Source organism: Fukomys damarensis, unplaced genomic scaffold (genome assembly GCF_012274545.1).
Source record: "Fukomys damarensis isolate Sample0158 unplaced genomic scaffold, DMR_v1.0_HiC HiC_scaffold_9, whole genome shotgun sequence".
In the NCBI taxonomy this organism is placed as follows: Eukaryota; Metazoa; Chordata; class Mammalia; order Rodentia; family Bathyergidae; genus Fukomys; species Fukomys damarensis.
Window position 1 is genome coordinate 34983190 of NW_022900921.1, and position 23331 is coordinate 35006520.

Below are 23331 nucleotides of genomic sequence, written 5' to 3' on the forward strand. Positions count from 1 at the left end.
TATTTTGTAAGCTAGGTTGCTCTGTCATCACCACATTGCTTGTCATGCGTATGGCGTTCCTTCTATGCATAATTCTAAAGTGAACACTGCTTCTGTAATCTTGTAATCAATCTGCAATCACAGGACCAAGTACAAATTGCTACCAGCACAGAGCTCTATTCACCAAAATATTCTGTGAACAGTGGAACTGTACCTCTAGTGGAGTCTCAGAGTCAGTCCCCTCACCCTGACAGGTAATCAGATCTACAGCTCCCAAGACAAATTATAATTCGGTCTGTTCTGAACGGCCTCCTGAGGTGATTTTTTTTCAAGCCTGCAGGAATACTTTCCAATATGTAGCACATGTTGTTGGCCGTGAGTACTTCTTTTTACCTCAAGGAAGTTTCTCATGACACAGAGTAACCGCTTTTCTGTTTGTTCTACTTCAGTGAGGTGACACTGACAATACAGTACTTATTTGAGTTTAAAATCCTTTAATATTTTATTGACCTGGTTTTAAACACTTTAATAATACAGGTTCCTCTCATCTACAAAGCAATGTTCAAACTCATTAGCATACGTATCATAGAGGCCCTTCAGACTCTGCTGCTGGCTGTGGTTGTATCTGTTCCTACCATGACCCTACAAGTATTTGATGTTTCACTCTACTAAGGTGCTTTCCTAAACCTGCAATTAACATGCCCCTTAATGTGTCTAACTTTGCATATAGTAGTCCATTTAGTTGGAATGCTTTTGCATCCTTATTGGTGACTCTTACCTTGACTTCAATATTCAGCTTAAATAGCAGCTCCTAAGCTATTGATCATATTGTGCTGTTTCTATTCTTTACAGAATTTGATTATTTAAGATTATATTTTTTATTTCAACATTTTCTTTATTAGGATGATGTTGCTGTTTCATTTTCCTTATCCTTCCCTACACTTTGCGGATTGAAGCCTCAGACAAATTTTCATGTGCTGTTTGGGATGAATACATGAAAGGATGGGTAAATGAACAAATGTCACAACACTCTCCCATTACTCAGAGAAGCAAAAAGCTGTCTGTGCCATAACTTAGGAGGAATGTGAATACAAAAACAGGAAAGACCTGCCAAAAGCATCAGCATGCTAGGTAATCTGTGAAATTATCCTGTCTGAAATTGCCACCTTGAGAAGTTGCTGAAGGACGATTGCTAGTGTGTATATCTTTTTGAGAGACATCATGGCAGGTCCCCGTTTTCCATCCCTAATGTGAAAAAACTTTACTAAGCCAGAAAGTCAAGCATTGATGTTTTATTATCCAAGAGTGATTTTACCATTAGCTTTCCACTACCCGTCAGCAGGACAGTTTGCAGAAGCATTTGGATGCTGGCAACCAGTGATGGATCAGATGCACGCCATTAAAAATGCTCAGGCAGTCTGTCAATGCCATTAGAGATTCTGATGGCCAGAGATAAAAGATGGAAGATCTTCTTATATAGGATGCATAGACACTTGTGTGGAAGTGGGATAGAAATAACCTATATAGTATCATGAGTTTTTCCTCATTTTACTAACATATAATGGGGAAGTTATACACAGATATATAAATATATCCATATGTAGCCTCATATCCCATATACATGGAACATTATATGAAAACATGACATCTATGTGTATACACATGTAGGAAATTGTGTGTGTGTGTGTGTATGTGTGAAGCATGTTCCTAAGAAAGTAAAGAGAATCAGAAGAACAAAATTGAAATGCCACAGCGTTTTTGCTTCTCATTGTGGAGGGAAATTCTTTAAATGGCCCTTTATAAGCACTCATAATTTTATTTCCTCAACATAATCTCTTCCTCATGACATACTGATCAAAATTGTTTCACATCATTTGTTCATCTCTAAATCCTATCTACTTCAAAAAAAAAAAAAAAAGAAAGATTTGTATTTTCCCTGGCTTTAACCTCTGTCTAGTGAGAAGGAGACCGTGAGATACCTTAAGATGTATTTTTGTGTCTTTTCTGTGAAATTTATGGGAACGAGAGAAAAAAGAGGCTCATGTAATGTATAAAATGGGGACCCCTCTCCCTCACTTCCAGTGCTACTGGTGACGTGTATGAACGCCTGTAGATGCCTTCTTGGGGCCCATCTGCCTGCATTCAGGGTAGTAGCAAGAATTTCACTGTTGGGGATGGGGGACAGAGAACTTTAGGGATCATGTAGTTAGCACCAGAAAGAAATAGTATTGTGTGGAATCTTTGGAAGGGTTATTCTCTGTATTTAATGAGGGAAAGCAGGGCTGATTTCCATGTATCGTGGGACTCGAATCAGCTATTAAAGATAGAAGTGAGATTTAGGTCTTTTTGGTAACAGAGGACACAGTCTATTTTGTGGAAGCATTTTCAGTAACTGGGCAGCAGGTCCTTCTCACGCCTTCTCTCCCTCTTTTCTCCCACTCACCCTTCGTCTATTTCATCGTCTCCCTCCTGCCCTGCTTCCCTTCCCTTCTCTTCCCTTTCCCTTCGTGTTTCCCTCCCTCCCTCCTCGCCCTCCTCTCTGCCTCTCTGTCTCAGTCTCCCTTGTCCCCTTTCACCGTTCTTTCTCTTTCCCTCCCTCTTTTTCACTCCCACCCCACAACCTTCCTTTCCTGTGTGAAGTTGCCTTGTGAGGGATTAGGTAAACCTTCTCTTCTCTGACCAATGTACTGTGTTTTTAGGAGTGATGTTTCCATTGTTTTCCTTTTGTATATTATATCATCTGATTCTTACAGGATATTATTAATAGATTAGTTATTACTTTGCACATCAGTGCATCTTTTTTCAGAAATAAGCTAAAGGTTAAGAATGCTGGGATTGGAATTGTGGGTTGTTGTATGAACTTAGAAAGATGCCCATGTACTTTGAAACTTATATTCTAAATCTATGAGATAAACACAGAATTTATACCTACTTTATAGCTTAGTGGTGCCTACTGCATAGGTATATTTTGAGGAATTGATTGGGAAGTAAAAGTAGACATATGTAATTCTTTAAAACACAAACTCCCACGGACACACACACACACGTTTTAGCATTGCTGTTCCAGCCCTGTAGCCAGAAGGTAGGTTGTAAATTAGAAAAGTAGGATAAGACTTGGAAGACTGTATGTATATTTCATCTCTCCAGGTGATTCAGAAATACAAACGTGTTTCAGAATCATGTGTCTAGTACACTTTCTTGCTCTGTCTATTTTGTTTAGTGTTTATTTGTTTGAGATAAGATCTCATGTAGTCCGGGTTGGCCTTAAACTCACTATGTAGCCGAGGTTGGCTTTGAACTTATGGTCCTCTCGCCTCAGGCTCCTGAGTGCTTTGATTACAGACCTGCACCAATCCACCCAACTGGAGCACTGTTTTTCCTAGTGTGGAGCTGTTTTTAAAAATTGAGAATTACTATCCAACATTTACAACCTCTCAGAGAAATTAACCTAAATTTTTTCCTAGTGCTCTAATCCAAATGATTCTCATTGTCACAAAAATCTTTCCTAGACTGCCATTTTAGATCATCCAAGCTATAGATGATCATAAGGACTTCATTGTAGCCTATGCAACAGTGAGGACAGTACATAGGATTTCACAGCAAACGGTTATTTTCTTTGTCTTTGTACCACTTCATTGTCTCTGGATTTCAATTTAAATCACAGAGTATGTCTTATTTAAGAATATTGTCTAGATCCAAATAAAATGTACAAGCTATTAATCAAAATTTTCAAGGAATAAAAGCTACCAAAAGATTCTAGTGGGATATTATAAATGCAAATTAATAGTAGTTTACTTATTTTTGCTAAATTAGGCTGCATAAAACATTACAGATATTCTCAGGCTTAATCTGTTGTTTAAATTGATTGACATTGGAACTCATTCAAGAAGTCTTTCCTGGACTCATTCATGAAGAGAATTTCCCTCACCCGTCTTTCCCACTGTACTAGTCCTGACTCCATTGACTGTGATGAGTGAAAACCAACTCACACTGTTGTTAAAAGGACGTCACTGTGAAATATTTTTGGTTTTCTTTCTACTCCAGGAATCAGTCTGAAGACCTGTCATCTGGCATCACTAAACCCAGGGATTCATATCTTGTCTTTAGGACTCATAACTTCAATGTATTACTCAAATGTTTTTTTTCTCTAAGTTGGTTTCCTTTCAAGGATGTCCTGTACTCCATTTCTCTCAGCTTAGCTGTTCCAGTGGAAAGAGTACTTCTTTTTCTCAGTAGCCCCAGAAGGAGTCCTGGGATGGGATCCGTCTAGAGCAACATCCATTTCTGGTCTAGCCACCTCAGATGGCTAAGCAATGGAGTACAGTGATGAGCAGGCCTAAATAACAGGCCAACCCCATCCTAGAAACACACAAATTAGAGACACTTGATTCTCTCAAGGGTTACTGAGGGGCTGATATCAGAAGGAGAAACACACTGACCAAGCAAAGTGTTGCAAATGTCCGCATCTCTGAACAACCTGGGTCCCTTCATTCTGAGCTCTCCCACCATGGAGCTGTCACCGCTGAGGCGGAGGGAGAAAAGACTAAGGTGAGGCCTAATATAGGGGTTTATATAGCGATTTCAGAAGTATTTAAACGCAATTCACCCCCAGACTTTTTGTCTACCAATTTACACAATTTTTTTCTATTTGTTGGCCAGTATGATGGGAAAGAGGTGCGAATTCATTTAAAAATGTTTGCGTGTGTGGAAATGCCAATTTAGTTACATTTTAATTATCTTTTTGTAGAAAACTGAGTGAAATGAAGTTACGTACAAGCTCATGGAGAGCAGACACAGGAGAGAGATTGGTTTACTGAGCCCAGCAGGTCTGTATTCAATAATTTCCACACATTATATGCCAAATCTCCTATTATGCACAAGTAGATGTCTTACTTAGTTTTTAAAATGTACTTTCAAGTGGAAGTCTTTCTTACTACTTTCTTTACTTTCCTCAGGAATTCAACCTACAGGGACCAATATGTTTCCTTGAGTTTTTTTTTTTTTTTCTTTTTTTTTTGGTACTGGGGATTGAACTCTTGACCTTGTACTTATAAGGCAGGTGGTGGAACCACTAAGCCAAATATCTGGCGCTTCCTTGGTTTCTTAATTTGTAGTATCCTAGGTATTCTAGAGCAGTGCCGATGTGATACATTCATATTGCTTCAAGAAAGGAAATCTGTGATATTCAATCAAAAGGCTTTTTCCACTGTGCCTAATTTGTGGTTCAAAAAATGTGATCTTAGTTGCCCAGGGACCCATGTCCCAGCGTCACTTGCCGTGGATTCACTGGTGAATAGAGCTGCGATATGACCATCTCTTTTTGATCAGGAATCACTCCGTGTACAAAAGAAATTTGGGGCTGTGGCTCAGTAGCAGAGAGTTTTCCTAGTATGCTATAGGTCCTGGATTTCTCTTCAGTACCACAAAAAAAGAACACAAAGAGAAGGGCAAGAAGAAAGCTCTGTGGGGCGCCCTTCATGTGCCCAGCCCTGAGGTTTGTACAGAGCTTTATGATGCATTAAATAGAGGACACAGCCTCGAGGATGTCAAGATTTAGGGTGGGATGGGCATTTCCTAAGAGATAACAGCAGCAAACACTTCAAAAGTAAAAATATACTTTTCCTGGAAGTGTAGGATGATATAATCGTTTTGCAAGACAATTTATCAAAATTTATAAAAATTTCAAATATAAAATCTGTAAAGATTTAAAGCAACACCAGAAAAACACTTGAAAAATTAAAACAACAATCACCAATTGGAGAAGGTAATTCTGAGTATGAAATATAACTCTTAACAGCAGAGATTGATAAATTATATGAAAATCATTTCCTACATGATAAAACAATAAAGTCAAAAGACAAATACCAAATTGTCACTTGTAACTCATGCAAGAACTCCTTTTCTTAATATATAAAAACATTTTACAAATTAATAAGAACATAAATAGCAAACCCATAGGAAAAAAGAGAATATGAATAGTCAAATCATACAGAGATCTTTTAAGCATATTCAACTAAGAAGTAATACTCAATAAAAGATCATTTGACCTGCTACTTACCAAAAATGAAAAAAAAAAGTTTAATATTAAGTATCTGTAACAGGAAAATATGAGAAATCATTCACTCCTATACATTTCTGTTGGGAATGTAAACTAGTTCAACTTCTATAGAGGGCAGTTTGGGAATAGTTATCATATTTTAAAATATAGTCACCTTCTGAAACAATAGATTTATTTCTTAAAATGCTTCCTTCTTTGGACATACTTGTGCTATGACAAATAATGTGTAGACAAGTTTATTTATTGCAGCATTGTTCGAACTAGCAAAGAAATGTACATGAAAGGGAGACTGCTAAATTAAAGTGCGGCACACTTCTCCGTCAAAGCTGTCCAGGTGAAATACAGAAGAGTCTCTTCACACGCTGGTGTGTCTCCAAGGCCAACACAGGATCAAAAGGGAGAAAGGAGAGAGCAGATCGTTGCCTTTCTTGACACTAGAGTATGACAGAAAAATATAGTGAATTGTTTACATTTTTAAAACTTAATTACAGTGAAATACATATTGCCATTAATTCTCCCTTGAAACAGCCCCCCTTGCTGTGATGACGCTCATCTTGCTCTTGCCACTTTCTGAAGCAGTTCCTGAAGTCCTCTTTTGTGAATGTCCTGAGGTGTATGGTCGTGGCTGCCCTTGGGTCCTGACTGGATTAAAAATGTTTACCTTCCACCGTCATGTTGACTTTGCGAAGACTCAGAAGTTACATGGTGCCTTGGTCTGGGGAACAAGCGGGACGGGACGAGGACACCCTGGGTTGTTGCTGCGATCCTGCCTCTCCATTGGATGGCAAGGGCAGCAGCAGGCACCGTAGTTTTAAGCATACCTTGTAAAGACACTCGCAAAAATGGATTTTCAGAAATGCTTCAGAAATTGGCCAGAACAATGGGAGAAGTGTGTTGGAAGCAAGGGAGAATATTTTGAGGGAAATTAATGACAATGTGTCTCTTAGTTTAATATTTTTAAAAATTTAAACATTCACTGTATATTATATTCATACTGTAAGATATATAAGATAAAAATATATAAGATATATAGGATTAAAATTTGTAACTAATATTGCTCCTGGAATGGAAATTGAATGGCTTTCAGGCAAGGATATCTGGAAAGCTCACTTTTTCCTAAATACTATTTATAACTCTTATTACAGTAGCATGTGAATGTACTAACCTTCAGAATTTAATGTAATTTTAAAAAATACACTAAATGGTACCTATAAATTGATCTAGGAATTCTGTTACTAGAAATTGACCTCACAGCATAGTTTGTCATTAGAACCTAAAAAGAGAATTCCTTGTGTGTTATATAGAATGTTATCTAAGACAAAGTTTATAGACAGTAAAAACATCAGCAAAAACAAGTAGAAAATTTATACTATGCATGTTTCTTAGAAAAGTGAACAAATCAATTCATATTAAAATATATATATACACACAAGCCAGGGGTGTTGGCGCATGCCTGTAATCCCAGCACTCGGGAGGCTGAGGCAGGAGGATCCCTGTGAGTTTGAGACCAGCCTGAGCTACATAGTGAGTTCCAGGTCAGTCTCACTCGGGAGGCAGGCAGGAGGATCCCTGTGAGTTTGAGACCAGCCTGAGCTACATAGTGAGTTCCAGGTCAGTCTCAACTACAGAGTGAGACCCTGTCTCAAAAAAACAACAACAAAAATATATATATACACAGATACACACATATAATGTTTGTATATGCAGGGAATATCCAGATTTGTGTGGAAATAACAAGTATTTGGGAAAGGAAGCCTGGAAGTCATGGACCAAATGTTTATTTTGCAGTGTAACCCTTTATACCTATTACATAAATTCTCATGTCCAGAGTATAGTTTTTCAAACAAAAAAGAAAACATAAAGACAAAGATAAACATTAATTTTGCTGGTTTGTGAATAACCGAACTGACCTTCTAAATGAAAAATACCATGCCGAGTTAAAAGTGGCCTTAATAGAAGAGCCAGGCTCTTAATGTGTGGCTGCAACCTCCCCGAGATACATTTGGGCTCTCTTAAATTCCAAAGGACTAAAAAGACATTAAAGGCAAACACAGAAGAGAAATGACTTTACATTTTGAGCAATAACGAACTTATTTTAAGAAAGATAGTCAGTTTATAACATGTGCTCTTCATTGAAAATGTTAGGCCTTTGTATCCTTACATGGATCTTGGCAGATGCAAAAATTATGCAAAACTTTAAAATGTTCAGAACACAAGAGACACAAGCAACAAGCACAGTGACCTTAAAACATTTTCAGGCAGCTGTATCAGAGTCCATTTCACATCACTGATGTCCTTGGCAGCAGGCGGGTGTACTGCTGGCCACAGGCCATCCACAGCAGCCAGGCTAGGGACAGGGATCAGCATTTGATTTAAGGAGCGGGGGGTGTGTGTGTGTGTGTGTGCAGTGCCACAGGGGAGGGAGGATCTGCAGAAACACCGTGATGAAGCCTGCAACAGGAGTACTTCATTTGGGGAGAAACAGAGACACAGTTCCACCTGAGGATGTGGAAACAAGGTGCAGGGAAGTCTTACATGCACACTGGAAGCTATTCTGTCATTTTGATAAGGTATCTGATAGTTGGTGGGTGCTAAGGATTGTTATCTTTTCTGTAAGAGAACCGTCCATTTCTGTGGCCCCAAAGCTACATGACAGAGGCACAAATTTGCTCTTCACTGTTTCCTTGTGTTGTCTGTTACTCCAACCCACAGACTCCTGTGTGCTCCTGCTCTCAGCAGCGCATGATCTGCTCTGGTTCCTCTGCTTCGTTTTCATGGTGGGGGGCAGCTCCTTCTTGCCAGTCTTGGTGTTTGAGAGTGAGGACAGAAGTGCCTCTGGGTTTAGGACTGGATGCTGGGCCCCCGTGAGCACCCCTGATTCCTTCACACCCGTGACTGGGGTGAGTGCACATGTGATCCCATGGATCTGGGTCACAGTGCAGAACAAATCCTGGACTGAGTGTGGGGCCCCACCAGACTAGGCGGAGACAGCTACACAGTACCACCCAGAGCCTGAGTGTGAAGGGCGCAGCTCAAGACAGCTCCCAGATGCAGAGAAACCGAGTCTAGGGATGTCCTGTTATCCTTGGACACATCGGGCCCAAAGCAGCATTTTATCCTAGACATCTTGGCTACAGAAGTCCCCCAAACCCAGTTTCCTTCTTTCCTTCCCTCTCTATAGGCCAGCCTGGGTTTTCAGTTATTGGAAAACAAGAATCCAGCCTGAAATGTCTTTGATGAGGAGGACGTTGCCAGTGAGGAAGCTAAGCATGTCTTTACTCTTTCATCTGCATTAGCCAATTTATTCTCGTTACAACCTACGCCACAGTCAGGGTTTTTGAAATACCAGTTTCTGTTTAAATTTGGGAGAACTGAGGCACGTAGAGATTAAATTACTTGCTTGGGCATCACAGCTAGTAAGAAAAATAGCCCATTTGGAAACGCAGGACTCAGTTTCATGTTCTTTGCAGCATCTCCTGTGACATGTTGAATATGACTTTGGGTCCTTTGGCCTCTTCTTTCTTGTACATTCCCAGGTCAGAATATCAGAAAAGTTATCTCCCTCCTCTGGAGATGGGCACTGGGCCCTGCACTCTAGCCTGAGGAGAAGCAGAAAAAGCAGCCTGGAGTTACTTAAAGTTCATGGGAAATAACCAGATCCTCTTTCCCAAAGGTACTTCAGGTAGAGCTTGTGTAACAGTCACAAGTAAGCAATGCTTGGGCAAAGAGGGCACCAAGGGCTAAAGCCAAGTGAAAAGAAGTGTCATGTGTTTGGGCATGGGTTTAGGGAAGAGAGAAAGGAGAGAGACTAAGGAGAAAGTGCAGGCAGTGATATTTGTGTTTGTGTATGGCCCTGTTCAATAAATGTGAGGATCCTAACAGGGTAAAACCTAGTGGCCTTCTTTGATGCCCTGACTCCCTCCTTCCCTGTCTTTTCCACTGCAATTTACACTCAAAACAATATAAATATTAACATGATCATTGGTAATAAACAAACAGGGTAGAGGTATTTTAAAACTCTTCAAATGAAAGGATGGAAGCCATTTTGTGTATTAGAGAAAAATGAAATTGCTGGCAAAGATTTGAAAGTCTCTATATTTATTACTCTTCTTGAGGCCTGGGGATTGAAGACCTTGGACACCAACCTAATTAAAATAGAGAGTGAAGGAAAACGGTGCCAGTTAGCACATTCTGTAATTAAGGTCCTTTTTCTCAGTCAAAGGATCCCCCCTTCTCCCTGCAACAGGGTTGCTGGTGGCTCGGGCTGTCGGGGTCTCTGGGGAGTGGCAGGTCACTGCGAGCTCAGGCTCTCCCTCCCTTCCTGGGCCTAACCTCCCTCGACCCCTCTCCTCACTCACCATTTTTTCCCTCCTTAATCCCCGGCAGGTAGTTTGTCAAGCTGATCTTAATCAGATCACTGTGTAATTACAGAGGGACTGTCAGGATATTTTTGGTTGTCATCTTCTAACAAAATGCAGATTGCGTGGCATGTATACATAGAATTACTCTATAATTTAAAGTAAATTGACATTTAATTTCAATTTAATTACACAGGAATTACAGACATGACAGATACAGTCTAATTAGGAAGCAAAGTATAAGAATCTGTTTATGGAATAAAAATCTATATTGTGTCACACTTTTAGCAGAATTGAAATAATTTCTCTGGACTTTCAGAGAGCATGCGCAATAATAGCAGTGACAAATCTTTACCCAGGGTGTCTGCCATGTGTACATCTATTATCTCACTGAATACTGGTGATACTGGCATTAAGCAGGTGTGATCATTCCCATGGCACGGACGACAACATGGTCGCTTGAAGACATTAGTGATGTCCCCAGCGTTGCACAGGTATGTAGTAGTCAAGGTGAAGTTGAAAGTCAGTTCCATTGGCCTCTAAGGCCATGTTCAGGAACACATGCTGCCTCCCCACTCACACGAGTTCTAAGGAGAGCAGACGCCTTCGGGTAAAATTTGGGGCCCTTGCCTTGGCTGCCTGAGCTATTTGGGAATGGGGGCTGGATATGGATATTTATTTTCCCTACCTTTCCCTGTGTCCCTCCCTTCCTCTCTTCTTTTCACTCAGTTCACAAATGTTTGTCCAAAATGAGCACCCACTCTGTCAGGAGTTGCTCTGGCTGCTGGAAGTTAAGTGCCAAGGGAAACCTTGTGCAGGCTGGGTTTTGTTTTCATGATTGTGATGATTTCACCCATGCTTAGAGTCTGCAGAGCTTCTGCTTCTTTCTTTGTGGGCTTTCCAATAGAACTGAAGTCTGTCTGTCTCTCTCTCTCTCTCTCTCTCTCTCTCTCTCTCTCCCCCATAGTAAAAACAAACAAACAAACAAATCACAACCTGGGACCTGGGGCACTTCTTGCCTTTCCAAGGACAAGCCTTCAGTCTTCAATGACTGTGGAATTTTTCCTTCTGGATTAATTAACTAATTTCCTTTAAACAACTTCCTTTTTCCTGATATTTTCCATCCTTCACTTAGTTATAATCCTTTGCATAGGCATAATGCTTTATAATTTATAAAAGCCTTTTCCTGTAATCCCTCACTTAAACTTTAAACAAAAATCATTGGAGAAGTCAAGCTAAGATTTTATTATATCTGTTTTTTTGGGGGGAAGCCAGTAACCATAGGCAGCCCTGGTGTTCATCACTTCCTGGGCTTTTGGTCGGACTACCTATCTCAGACTCAGCTCTTCTGAGGTCAGTGCCAACGTCTGTTTCAGGACACCAGCTATTGGTTTTCTACTGAGGTCCCTTTGCTACTTTCCTCTGGTCAGCTCAATTTTCAGCATTCATAGATCATCTATACAATTATTTACTTTTTTTCTTAGATTAATTTAAGAAAACATGTGAAGTACATTTTTTAAAAGGTAACTTTATATCATTGTCTCAGACAGATATGCAGCATCTTTTGGTAGACAGAGGAGAGAGACGTAGGTTCACAGATAGCAAACGTGAATCATCCGCCATCATTCATGCTGGTTCCTGACACTTGCAGAAGGTTCTCATCCTGATGTCAGCTCTTCACTGATGACTTGTCTTTGTAGGGGTGAGAGTTGGCCATCTACCTGCCGGCATAGAGCAGAGACTTGCTCCTTGACATGACTGTCAGCTGTCATCACTGAGAATCTTGCAGCCTAACCAGTCTGTTCCATCTGATCTTGACCTTCCCCGTACCTCCTGAGAGTGCTCAGAAGCTCATACCCAACCCTGAGGGTCAGCAGGAAGATGCCAGCCTGGTCCAGATGCCAGCCTGGTGCAGATCAGCTGTGTTTAGGACTGAGCCTCTCTGGATTTTTTCTCAACCAATTGTTGGTCGTTGGCCAACACACTGCTTTCAACCTATATCTGTTAGAGACATTTTATAGAGTGGTGCGTTTTACAGAGAAATATGCCTTGGAAGAATAACACAAGCATAAGAAGAACTGGGATCCTCCTGAGTTTGGGAAGCCTTGGTGAGATTGCTTAACCTCCCCAGACTTAAATGTTGGCCTCACATCAGTCATAATCCAAGGATCAGGTTCTGTTTGCTCATGGCAAATGAAGTCCCCTATGGTAAGAAATGAAGCATTTTGAGAACATCAAGATTCTCCTTGAAAATATATCTTGATGAAATGTAAATGATGATGCAAATGAACCAAACCCAATGGATTAATCAAATCATTAACATATCAATCATTAACAAGTGGATTTGATATGAAAAATCAAATGAAATTGCCCCTGCAGATGAAAAATTCTTATGTTGCGCTGTCTTAAATCTTTTCTAGAACAAAGCACAATATGAATAAGCATAAATTAATAATACAAATAATAATAATCTTGTCCCTCATTGTAATTTCCAATTTTAAAGTGAAGGAGAGGAAGCTACATATGAGGAGACGTTTCTATTTATTTGATGCACTCAGTATGAACACAACCAGAGAATTCTACATTCCTAATACATGGCCACAATCATAGTTCCTGGAATCCTCACTCCTTGTTCAATTGCTTTCTCAGCCTTGGGAAAATGAAATCTAGGAGAGAGCAAGTCACTTTTAAAAACACACTTAGAAATAATCTTCAATCTGCAGGAGATAAAAATCAAAGAATGTATTGCTTTACCTTTGCCTTTTCATCAGTTTAAAAAGATTGTAAACAAATAGCAAATCTCAACATTCAAGAGGTTAGTTAATCAAAAAGAGATCAAAAGCCGTAAGAGAGTCTCTGTACAAAACAGCATGACACAGGGACAGAGACTCCATAAAGAGACAGTTTGTCATGAGCCAGTGGGGCAGAGACAGCAAGAAAACAAGAGAGCACTTCCAGCAAGTAAGAAGGTGTCCCCAGTCACACACCCCCTGCCCTGGGGATTGGGAAAGACATGTGCCATTCTGCCCTGAGCCAGACAGAGGGGAGAAGTGCTCCAGCCTTGCTGCCTTTGTTCAGGGCTGAGGTGGGGATGGACAGACAGGACAGGGGTGATGGACAAACCTCCACTTCCCGAGGAGATCGGAAGTTCAGCCTGTCTGCAAAGTGCCAGTCAGGAGAACTCAAAAAGCTCATTGTGTGGGTATAATTGTAAACAAAAATTTGAGTTTATTAATTTGTTTATGGTGCTGGAGATTGGATTCAGGGCCTCACACATGCTAAGCGTGTGCTCTGCGACTGAACCGAGCATGTTGATCTTTACTGTGTCTCAGTAACCCCTTTTCCTGAATAGCCTCCCCTCTTAAATCTCACCCTCTGGCTTGGCTACCCAATAAGAAGATGATCCATTCTGTCTGAATCAGAGCCTTTTGAGTGCCTGGTCCCAACTCGCATCAGAAAATACCCCTGCCCTGGCCAAGGCCTAGGAGACCAAGAGGACTGGATTGCACACCCAGATGCTGGCACAGATAAGCACCTGAGGGCTGAACGAGGGTGCTGCTAGAGTGGCCAGGCTCACAGTGAACAGGGCACTGCATACTCTGTCTAGAGCAGTCAAGAAACAACTAACCTCAGAACTCACGCAGTCAGACTTCCACGGAGCAGCTTCTGTCAGCTGAACAATTCTTTGTTTGAAACCCTTGCCAGTCTGATAATCTGATAAAGGCAGCAGAGTGATAGTTTTGATGAGTATGGTTTACACCATGTATTACCTCTCTCTTTAAACCTCTGCCCCCACCAAAGAAAATTTTGCAAAAGAAAAGCATTTGCATTCTGAAGGGAGTCCTAATTATCTGAGATCAAAATAATGTGCAAAATAATTATTTAGGAAGGTGGCAGCCAGAGAAGAATAGGTGCACCTTCAGGTTACACCCAGAAGCAACGTAAATAAAGCCATGGAACCAATTGTCAGGAGACACAGTAAACTGGATGACCCTTAATGACCAGCAGAAACCCCATGATATGGGGCTCCTGGTGCTCACTGCCTGTGTCTTGGAATTGGGATGGATGGTGTATATTAGAGAAAGTTCCTTTGTGCACAGAGCAGGTGTTGTGTGAGGCAGGGTGAGGAAGGGGCTTGAGAGCGCACTCCAGAATTTTCAAAGGGCCTCGCTGTCTCAGTAGCTCCTCCATGGAAGTCATTTCTTAATAAATCTCTGCTCACTCAGGAGGCCTTGTTGCCAGAGGCCAACAAGACCCCAGCAGAAAATTGGCTGCAGATGGTAAATGTGGTAAAAAGAACTGATCTGGGAGTTTGCAGGTCTGCATCTTGTGCTGCTTCTTCAATTTATTAGCTAAAGAACTTTGGTCAAACTACTTAACATTTCTAAACCTTGACTTGCTTGCTGTTAAGTGATCTTTCTAACTCTCTTTTCGTGATGAGGTCAGAATTATCACAGGGCTGTGTGCGGTTTTTGATGAGATGCTATGTACATGTCTTGGTAAAGCTTAACTTTACACATATACAATTACTCCATGTGGCTCTTTCCAGATGTAAAATCCAGTGCCAAAGAAAATTGGAGAAGCCTATTCTTGAGGATTCCTAGTATTTTCATGAATCCAATGGAAAAGTCAGGTCAACTGTAAAACTATTTACTCATATAGTGGAGGATTTTCTAATTACAAAATAAAAATGTGAATATTTGAGAAATTGATGGAAATAGAATGAAAGCTTCAAGAACATTAAATGTTTAACTTACATTTTTTTTTTTTTGCTCTTGGGAAAATGTTTGAAAAGCTAATGTATTATGTTCTATTGTCCTGTTTCTATGTATAATTAAAATTTTCTTTTAACGTTCAAGATAATTCAAATTTAATGGGAATTAATATCACCACTCTGTCTCAACTGTGCTAAATTCATGATTTATTTATTTTTATTATTATTATTGTTATTTGGTACTGGGGATCGAACTCAGGCACTTGTGCTTGTGAGGCAGGCAGCAGAACCACTGAGTCAAATCCCTCCCTCATAATTTATGTTTTAATGAACTGAATTTACACTCTCTGGTTCTTACACATTAGGAGTTAGAAATATATTCTTTCCGGGAAAAGTAGTCATTTGTTTACTTTCATCTGGACTAAAATATGATCATTTTCCCAGCAAAGAGAAAAATAAAAAAGGTTGCCCTATATTTAGCACTGTTTGATAACCCAGAGACCAAAGCAAAGAAAGAAAAAGGGATTTTTAACATTGGGTATGAAGGTAGCCTCAAGCCTGGATTTTTAGGAAAGGACTCCAGGGCTTGTTCACTTTTGGAGAACAGCAGATTATTTCTATTTTTCATTCCTGAATTTGCCTTTAGGATTTATGAATGTGACTTTCCCTTTTCCTGTTTTTTAAAGTACTCAACCACACTTTAACTTATGATTTCAAATCAAGAGTTGCTCTCAGAATGTTTACTTATTCAGAACCTTAAGTTTTAACTATCTTTGAGTCCAGTAGTGATTATCCTTGGGGATTTCATGGATCAGGGCAATGCTGTGAAGCCAAGTATATACTTAAATCTTATCAATGAAGTTATATTTTAAATGTACTAAGAGACTTTTTTTTTTAGGGCATGATGAATCCTTTATAAAGGAAATTGTCATTTCCAACTAGTAATTACTCTTGACTTTCATAATTACACATCTAGATTAAAGCTAGAAACATGTCTGAAAAAATTGTCAGTGGATGGAAAAGTGTTGCTCAACAAATAAAAATTCTGTTTATCTTGTAGAGTCACATCACTGTCATCTTTGGAAAGTGACTGTAGGCTTTGTTTTAGTAAAATACACCAGCTAAGTCCCTGAGGCTGGCTTCTAGCAAAGAGCGGGGATGTCTGAGAGGAGAGGCAGAGACGTTCACAGAACAGTCTGTTGACCTGAAACATATGCTTTTTAAGAACCTCTCCACCTAGTCACTGAGTTGTAGAGAGTGAGGCAATCTCTATTTGCACAAGTGTGGACAAGTGATTGTGCGTGTGTGCATGCACAGCAATGCATGCAGGTGGGTTGTTGTATGTGCAGGTGGATATACCTTGAGGGCATGCCCTTGTAATCATGCGTGTGTGTGTGTTTGTGTGTGTGTGTGTGAATATGAACACTTAATCTGTATGATGGTAGTGCCTGGACAGAAGGAGAGGAAAGTTCTTTTTGTTTTCTCCTCAAGTCCAATGCAGCTCTTACATCAGCAAATTTAATGACATTTGGTGTCATTATATGCTTTTTATAAAGTATAACTCAGTTCCCACACTCACAGAATTGAAGGGAATGAAAAAGAAAAAAAAAAGATTAGTAGTTTTGGTAGAAGGTAAATTGCTATTACTATATTCTATAAACATGAAATTGTCCCATTAAGATAATTCTGAATCAGGATGGCGGTATCACAAGGAAAAAGATTTGCAAAGAACCCTTTGGGGAAGAAAACTCTACTGAAGAGCTATTGTTGATTAGGAAACCATTCCTGGAAGGCTGTAGAATCCACATGGCCTTGCACATACAGTTCTTGCTGAGATAAAATGGTGAACAGCGTAGTGGAAGAGAACAGGGCCACACGGTATCGAGAGATTGCGAGCTCATGTTTCAGAGCCAGAGTTTTAATTTGGCATTCTGGAATTGAAATCTTTGGTTTCATCTTTTACTTGTGGTAGGACTTTGAGAAGGTCACTGTAACTCTCCTGAACCTCAGCTTCTTCATCTACATTGTGAAGACAGCAATGTCTTCCTCTCAAGAAGCCAGTGAGAGATTAAATGAGCCAAATTTGGGCTCACGAAATGACTTCATTTACTTTTGAATTCTATCCTTTCGTGACTGCTTTTATAAGAAATTAGAATTAGGTTCCGTTAGATTACCTAGTTATCACTCCCATGCAGAAGCAGGCAAGAATTTTAAGAAGATTAGTGCCTTGAGTTATGGACATTTGCAATCTAACTGGGGTCAAAAAAGAGCCACTTATCCCTGCTTCTGGCCATGCTGCATCCAGAAGTCTCTCATTCCTAGGAACACACATTTGGCCAGTGGGATAAATGAGAGGGTGTCAAAAAAAGAAGCATGGGTCTCGGAATGAAGAGTTCTTGTGGCCCTTCTACTCTTTTTTCTTTTCAGTACTGAGGATTGAATTCAGAGCTTGCACACTGAGCTGCAGGCCCAACCTCTCAGCGTCACCTCCCCCACCTTTTAAAAAAAAAGATTTAAGGTAGAGTTTCACTAAGTCACCAAGTTGCCCAGACTTGGCTTGAACTTGGGATCCTGTTGCCTTAACCTCCTAGAATGCAGGAATTGTAAGCATGTGCCACATGCGCAGTGTGGCCCTTTCACTCTCTATTAACCTCTCTGGATTCCTGTCTGCCGAGCAGTGCCTTCCACAGAAGACACAGCTTTCATGTAGTGTAGAGATTAAGAGCATGAAATTTCCCCTTAGACTAATTCAAACCCTAGCTCTGAGATTTATCTGCTAAGTGATCTTACCAAATTGTTCAGTCTCTCTGGGCTTTGTTTTCCCTATTTGTAAAGTTATAATAATAATGATTATGTTATATAGCTGTCATGTGGATTAAAGAAATTTATATATATAAACTGGCTGGCTCACAGAAATTAATAAACATCAGCTTTGACTATTAGATGTTATAATTGTTGTAAACAAAACAAAACAAAACAAAACCTCCCTGAAGCTGAACTCCAGGCATATCCTTGGTCTGCTGAATTCATTTAAGAAGATATGGAACAATGAGGTCTGGAACACTTTGGGATAATGAATTCTAGACTTCTATAGCCAAAAATGCTTACAGGCACTCAAGCCAAAGCCTTGGAAATAGTGCCTACACCAAACTGAGCCAGAAAAATTTGCCGGCAATTCCTGTTTCCTTATGGCAGTCTGGTAATTTTGATTTATGATCTCTTGTACACTCAGTAGGGGAAAAAAAGAATACTTTTCTATTACTTTTTTTTAACTTCCAACCAGTCTTCTCCAAATTCACAATCAAAACATCAATCAAGAATTTACTGCCAATGAAATGGAAAACTTATTTTTTCCTTTTATAATCAGGCTGTATGGTCTACTGGTTAAAACTGCATGTTTTGGTGTTTGATTTGAGGCAGTTTTCCTGTACTCTCAGAGTCAATTTCCTCATCTTTAAAATGGGGCAGTGGTGGTCTTGCCTGGCAATTCATAAGGATTACTGATCAAGCGCAGAGGGAGCTTTCAGAATAGGTTCAGGAATTTAATAATCATTAAGTATTAATTTCCACAATATTTCAGAAATGTTGCCAGTGGGGGTGAGGGTGTGGAGGCCTCAAATGAAGAAGAGGACGACTGTAGCTTGTAAGGAAGACAAGCAGCAACCAGATGGGAAACCACCGCCATCCTCTCAGGAAATACTACCACAGGGCTTTTCTGAGGAGGCTTTTGGCACATCTTTCTCTGGAGGAGGATTGCTATATAACGCCCAGAGCCAAGTGCAAGATGAAAATACAGACTTCTTTTTCAAAAACCGTTAAGAACTTCAAGATGGCAGCAACAAAGCATTCAACAGAGTATGGAGCCCTGACGAGCTGGGATTCTGTGCAGCTTCTCAGTCTGTGTGCAGCTGAAGCTGGCCTTGAAAAGGGCAAGGGAGAGTTCAGAGGAGAGTCAGTGACAACATCAATTTAACCCAGTGAAGTCAGCCTTGTTGGTCTTAGAACACAAGAGTCACATGCAGGTACACCACACTGGAGGCCCACATAAGATTCCCACTTTATAAATCCACCTCTTGAGAAGTGTGTCCTGTACTGTGTGGAGGGGAGACAAGCAAGTTGCTGCTCATTTACTAACTTTGTAGTTGCCAAAAGAAGGTCAGCATTTTAGGAGCATAATGCAAAGGAAAATGTACTGGCTCCTTCCAGTGCCTTGTGTTTTCCGCAGGGTTAATCCCAGTATACTGGAGGAGGAACAAGGACATGGGAAAGACACCTTGGAAGGGCTCCATGTTGCAGCCTTGACTCCTAATGAAATGGGTTGTCCCCATCAGTCCCTGGCACAGCTTCCTATAATGTATCAGCCCAAGGAGGCAGAGGCAGGCTCCCTGCCAGTCTCTCAGAGCTCACATCATCTGCTGTGGCTTAAGCACCAGCCCTGGCTCCCCTTAGGGCCTCCAGGCTTTGCAGCAAATTCCTGGCCTCGGATGGAAGGGAGCAAGAGCTTTTGGGAGCAAATGTGCTAGGAGGAGGAGGAGGGAAGGTTCCTAGGGTTGGGGAGCTTCAGGGGTGCTGGAGGGGAAAGATGATGAGAGAGTGGGGCTGAGCAGAGCGAATTGTTAATCACACAGCTAAGCCTCCTTGCCAAGAATATGCACTCGTCCTAAACTGCCAGAAGACCTGATGGAGAAACTGCTGTCTGAACTCAAAGCAAGTATTCACTCCGCAGCTAGTTAGAGCAATTAAAATAATATGGAGGTTGCAGTAGAATACACTATTCAGAGTCCTTTCAAATAGCAGTGATTGATGATACATTAGTTCATCTGTGTTATGTGAGAGGTGGTATTTCAGTTCTCCAAGGTGCAGAGCTCCCTCCTCCAGCTTATCCCAAGAGCTGCACCAATGAAGAAATATCCTCATGTCTTCTTATGTCACTTTGACACTTGCAATGAATTGACGAGGCCTCTCACAATCCATCTCTCCTTTAATCCTTTGTTGCAACATCCAAGGGACTCAACTGTAGCTGAGTCCATGAAAAGTTGTGTGTTAATTTAGGTTCTTGGGGATACAAAATCCGGGTGTGTGGTTCTGATCTTACATGCCTTGGAAATAGCTTTTTGCAGAGTTCTATGCAGTCTGTGTAATGTAGAACTGGAAGAACTTTACTGTGAGCAGCCCTGCTTTGATGGACCCGCAGGACTTCTTGTGGAAAGAGGAGTGAATGGGTGGGCATTAGGTAGAGGATTTTGGGAGCTAGGCTTGCCTCTTCATTGTAACCCTTTCTTTTGTCTTTGAAGCACATCTATGAGTGTTTTGAGAATTTTTACTCCTGCTGGGAAAAAGCAGGTGAATGAATACGTCTGAGGCATTTGTGTTTGCAAGTTCTGCTTTGCTTCTCTGTTGAATTTTTAGGAATTATTGTCTTGAAAAATATTTTAAGAGAGCTCTGTTCTGAGGGTTCTTGCTCCCTTAACAAAGACATTCTTGGCTGACATATATTATATAAAACTCTCAGAAATCTTCTGAATAAAGACACACGACCATAACAAAAGGGATGAGCTTGTGCAAGATTTACTTTTAGATCGTTCTTTCAATTAAAGCTACTTGATAACTTCCCTGTCAAAGGATTACTGGGAAAAAAACTTCATTGCATTGGTTTGGACATGCAAAAATTAAATATCATAATTTATGCTTACATTATAGAGTTTTTCTTCTTAAGGCAAGAGACTAATATAAGCCAGACCAACCAGTTGTATAATCTGCTAAATATAAACAGTGATAAATTGTATTTTTGTATCAAGTGTTTATCTTAAGAAGCCCCATGAATTGCAAAGGTTATTAGATCCAACACTGTTGACCAGAGTGACGAAGTTAAATAAACCCAGGAAAGAAGGTGGTTGATAGGGGGTGGGGAATGCTAGATCAGGCTCAGATGCCTCACAGCCAGAAGCCAGACCCTGGATCCTGGAGTTGTTTGGCCCCTGGAATGGATCCTTCCTGCAGTGAGCTGAGGAGACTCAGGTTGAAGAAAAGTTTATTGATGAATTTACTATAAATTTATTCAATCACACAATGATGAGTGAATTGATGATTTCTGGTGTTTTGTTACTCTAAACAATGTTTAAATGAATACCCCTGTGTGGAGGCCTTCAGACACTTTTTGGATTTATAAATCCTTAGAAGAGCCAAGATCTTGTTGCATCAATATGTACAATGAGTATGTGCATTTAAACTTGCCAATTTTGTGTTCCAAAGAGGTTGTACTGATTTATACACCTGCCAGAATTTTATGAGAGTATCTATTACTCCACACACATGCCAACAGCATGATGTTCAACTTTTTGATCTTTATTCATCTGTTAGGTGAAAATGACATCTCAGGCTAGTACTTATTTGCCTTTATTTTCTCATAAATAAGAAAATGGACTTTTGGTAGGTGAAAAGTCCATTTTGTAATTTTTTTCTGCAAACCCTTCACATTCTATGCTCTTTTCATTTTTTTCATTGCTGGTCTTTTTTTATTGATTTAACAAAGTTTTTATGCATTAATAAAATTATCCATTTGTTTCATCATATATGCTGCAAACACCAGTCCCAATTCCTCCCTTTTCATGTTTTAAAATACTATTTGTTCTTTATTTGATAGCACATTGTAAACTTTCAGGCAACCACATTTTCAAAACTGTGCCAACTCCAGAATGTTATGAGAACAGTGGGGTCATAACAAGGAAACACCAGACATCCGATGCCTGCCTTCAGCATGTTTTCCTCGGGGCAGTGCCTCCTGGACAGGGCTGCACCGTATCTGTCATTTCATACACCATCCTTGCGGGCCAGCTGCTGGGAGTGGGCTGGGCTGGGCTCCCAAGATATAGACCCTGAGGTACCCCTTTGTGTAGGAAGCTTTGAAGCAGTGTGTGTGGAGCAGCATTGGTAGGGAAGCAAGGGAAAAGGACAGTTGAACTGCACCGTAGTTACAAAGAAGGGCTGAGCTAAGCTCCCCCGGCTCTACGTCCTCTTGCTCAGGGAGCTCCCCCAGCTGAGGCAGTTCTCCAGGAAGGACTGGCTATGAGATACGGGGTGCCAGCAGCACTCCAGCAGCTGGGAATCAAATCCCTAGTCCTCAGGGGACACTCCGGGGGGCATCCTTAGCACCTGCTCTGCAAACATCTTTGGCTTTTGCCATGGCACTTAAATCTAGTCCCAGATCCCTTAGGCCTTGCTACCTTGCCACCTTCTGCTCCTTTCAGTTTGAAGCTACTTAAATACTTTTTCACTGGCATCAGGGAGGGGTTAGGAACATAGCCTTTGGCCTAATGGAGAGTTTTTCCTCCTCTTTTCCCTTTGGCCCTTTATGATGCTTTGACACTTTTCACAGAGATGTGAAAATGCTGTAAAGAGCTTCCAGGCTTGCAAATAAAGTGAATTACACACAGTAATTAAGGAGATAAATATGGCTGCAAATTTAGGACTTTCAGGCGATTTGGGCTCAGGGTTTCCCTGATGAAGGAAGAAGAAACAGGCTTGCATATAATTAGCCCCAGTCCGACTCAGCCTTGCTTTTCCATGCCTGTTACCCCCTGCACATGCCACACTGCTGTACTGGAAGCTGCTTTCTGGGTGGTTTGATGGGCATTGCAGATACTCTCAGAGGATCCACAATAGCGAGCCTAGCAAAACCCCGCCACATGTTCATAGTGCCACTTCCTTTTTCAGGGCTGCTGTCTTACTGGAATCAGGTTTCCTGTGCTTGCTTTGGCTCCTGGCCACCAGCTACTCCTGTGCCTGGAACAAAGGCAAATGATGAAGAGTGGAGCTCTGCAGCAGATGCTGCTGGTGCCTTGCCCCTATCCCCTTGGTGGGCACTGTTCCGTAGACTGCTACAGTTTTGCTTAGTCCTCAAAGTTAATGACCCTGGAAGCAGATCTCACACAGCTTCTTTGCCTCTGGAGTGCCTCGACTCCTAGGCTGGCTGTGGACTGTCACCCAGAGGCGTTGCAGGATTGGGTCCCAGTTACAGTAAAAACTCATCTAGTAGCATACTGTATTCTGGCTTCCTTTCTTTCCCCACCTCACTCTCCTGCTCTCCCATCACTGTTTCTTGGGATCCACTTTCAACTACCAGCTCTCAAACCCTTATCTGCCAGAACCAGACAAGCAGCAAGGTGTGGAAGTTGCCAGGCAAAGGGTACCATCTGGGAAACAGTGTTCAAATTGTTATGCCC